General features: G+C 35.4%; 1 pseudogene; it reads right to left on the bottom strand.

The window, feature by feature from the left end:
• Positions 1-916: 916 nt before the first annotated feature.
• Positions 917-1887, bottom strand: LOC120211693 (annotated as a pseudogene).
• Between the last annotated feature and the right edge of the window lie 1472 nt (positions 1888-3359).

Here is a 3359-nt window from a genome sequence, read left to right on the forward strand (position 1 = left end):
TTTTATATAAATATTATGAATTTAATTTTTTAAAGAAAATATATAAATATTTTACAACTTGTAATATTGTACAAATATATAATAAGGACAACTTGGTCAAATATATATTTTAATAATCTTTTATTCCTTTAACCAAACACGGTAATCTTACATTCTTGCTAAACCAACCAAACACAAAATACAACATTTCAGTAATGCTATTCCCTGATAATCTTTTATTCCCACTGGTAATCTTACATTAACCAAACACACCCTTAGGGTGAGGAGTTTACTTTCATTTTTCCTACTATGCCCAAAAGTTATTTTAACTTCTATTTTAAATGAAATTTCAAACCATAAATTAGGTTTTATTTAACAATAAGGTAAATTATTAGAATGATCACTTACATTTTATATTTGTATACTTTTACTCACTAAATTTAAAAAAAATTAGTCACTTACGTTATCATTTATTAAGTTTTGGCTATTAAGACGTGAAATGCCACTAGTTTGATGATATGTCACGTTAGTAAAAAGATTTAATTTTTATTTTAATTACTAAATTTTATATAAAATACTAATTATGAGCCTTTTATAAACCCAACATAGTTTAGGGATTAAAGTTTGAATTTGCCTTTTTTTAATATGTTTCTTCCCAAACCCTAATTTCAATTATTATATATATAAAAATCATTGTTCAATTATTATATATATAAAGATCATTGTTTTATTTTTTAAGAAATATTATATAAAGACGATTGTAATAATGAAGATAAAAGGGGAATACTAGGTGCAACTATAGAGGCAGAGAAAAGCTAGAAGAAATTAACATTTGACAGCCCTGATGCTGGTTTTCAATAATTAAAACAAACAAACAAACAGTACTCTCAAACTACCATTTTCCAGGGCATTCATGGAGGATGGGAAAATGAAAAGGTAAACAAGATCAACGGCCACAAATTAAACACAAAATACAAGCCAATAAATGGAGAAATTCCGTGGGAATTACACCCTCTAGGTTTAATAATCGGTGGTGGGGAGCTGTTCGTGTGTGTTGCTAATGAAGATGAACTCGTAGATGAGTCCAGCGAGTCCACCACCGATTAGGGGTCCAACCCAGTAGACCCAGTGGTTGCTCCATGACCAGCTAACCAAGGCTGGTCCGAATGAAACCGCCGGGTTCATGAGGCTCCGTCGAAGGCTCCACCGGCCAAGATGTTGGCTGCAACGATCAGACCGATTGCTAGTGGCGCGATTGTTCCCAAGCTTCCCCTTTTGGGATCAACGGCGGTGGCGTACACTGTGTAGACTAATCCGAACGTCATAACAATCTCGAAAACCAAAGCGTTGGACACTCCCACACCGGATGACAATGCGAAAGCTGGTACGCCCTGCAAATAACGGAATTAATGGATTTTCTAACGGAAGTAACTGATTTTGTAACGGGATTTTGGGAATGTTACCAGGTCGCCGGTGGCGAACTTGAGTAAGAGGCAAGCGACGGTGGAGCCGAGGAGTTGGGCGATCCAGTAAAGGATGCCACGTAAGAGAGTGATGTTGCCGCCAACGAAAGCACCGAAGGTCACAGCGGGGTTGACATGGCCACCTGAGATGTTGGCTCCAACGGAGACAGCGACGAAAAGGGCGAATCCGTGAGCTAAAGAGGCGGAGACGAGACCGGAAGGAGTGGTTGCTCCGTTGTCAGTCAACTTGTTAAAGGCCATACCCGAGCCTGATCCAGCGAAAACGAAGATCAAGGTCGAGATGAACTCAGCCAAAGCTGCCTTAAGAGCATCGGGGTGAGTCGCCTCTTCAGGCCGGCCAACGGCTATGTTTCTGAGCGGCATGTTGATCGGATTATCAAAAACCTAGCTGCGGGAGCGGGAGTGTGTAAATCGGAATGTTGTTTTTTTGGTCTGGTCTTGTGTCCACTTTCCTAACTCTAGCCCTTACTTATATTTGAAATGTTTGGTACACAGTGACCTGGATTAGTCCGTTACCGGTTGAAAGATGTTGGGGAAGGGTGTATTATTTTGGAAGGGGATTGGTCGACGGGCTGTGATATAATTATTTAATTTATTTCATATAGTTTTCGGGAACGGGTTGAACCGGGAAACCGGTATCCCCGTTACGACAGCGAAGCGGGGGCAATGTCAGGTGGATGAATTATTGCCACGTGTTCATGTTGGATAAGAGCCACGTAATGTGCGGAGTTTAGCGGACTTTTTTTATATTTCTTTTCTCGGATCACTCTCGAAAGATCCAATTATTTATAAAAATATTATATAAGAAATGAAATTTGAAGGATAAATCATAATCTTATCAGGTAGACTGTCATGATGCAATGGAAGTTTGACACGTGTATTGAGGGACTGATCTAACGGCTGGTGAATATTGGGCTGGCTAAAGATTGAAAATAGAAAGTAAATAATGGGAAGAACGTGAACATGGAATGAAAATTATTGTTTATTTCCCCCTTTAATTTATTTTATTTATTCTAGGGTAAATTACACATTTATTATCTAAACTATCAGTTTTAATCTGTTTTAGTACCTAAACTTTCAATTTTTTAAAATCATACTTAAAGTTTACTTTTTGTTTCATTTTAATATCTTGTCGTTAAAAACGTAACGCGTTTAGTACATAAAATATCGGTTTTGATCCGTTTTAGTACCTAACTTTTCAATTTTTTTGACACTTAAGTATGATTTAGGTACTAAACGTGTTTTGGTATTTAGACTTTCATTTTTTTTCAAAACTTAACAGTGAGGTACTAAAATGAAATAAAAACTAAACTTTAGGTATGATGTTTTAAAAAATTAAAGTTTAGGAAATAAAATAAATTATAATTAATAGTTTAGGAACTAAATGTATATTTTACCTTTATTCTATTTCATCCCAGATCCGTGACAAGATTATAGACGACAGTTAATTAAATCCATGCAGAATATTGAAATATGGAAAAGGATTATAAAATGCTAATAAAAAAGTAGAAGTGGTAACTAGTGAGATCCTTACCATAAAGAGAAAACCTTGCCATATGAGTTAATCTGCATGATTAAATTAATGCCTATTATGATTAGATTATTATGGAAGTTCAACTCGTGATTTATTCTTACACGCCACCATTTTTTTTTCAATTTATACTTTTGTCCGTAAATTTAAAGTTCTTTAATATTTTATTTAATCACGTGACATGATATTATAGTGAGGTACAGACCTATATTGCTACTTTCGGCCATGATTACCTGCCTTTTGTTCTTTATTTTTAAGTTTTTCAATCATCATCATTAATCTTTTATGGGTAAAATAGGCCTAGAGTCAGCAACGAGTCGAATTAGATAAGATTCTTGGTTAATTCGATTGGACGTGAAAAGTAT

The sequence above is a fragment of the Hibiscus syriacus genome, unplaced genomic scaffold (genome assembly GCF_006381635.1).
Source record: "Hibiscus syriacus cultivar Baekdansim isolate YM2019G1 unplaced genomic scaffold, ASM638163v2 tig00109980_pilon, whole genome shotgun sequence".
NCBI classification, from domain to species: Eukaryota; Viridiplantae; Streptophyta; class Magnoliopsida; order Malvales; family Malvaceae; genus Hibiscus; species Hibiscus syriacus.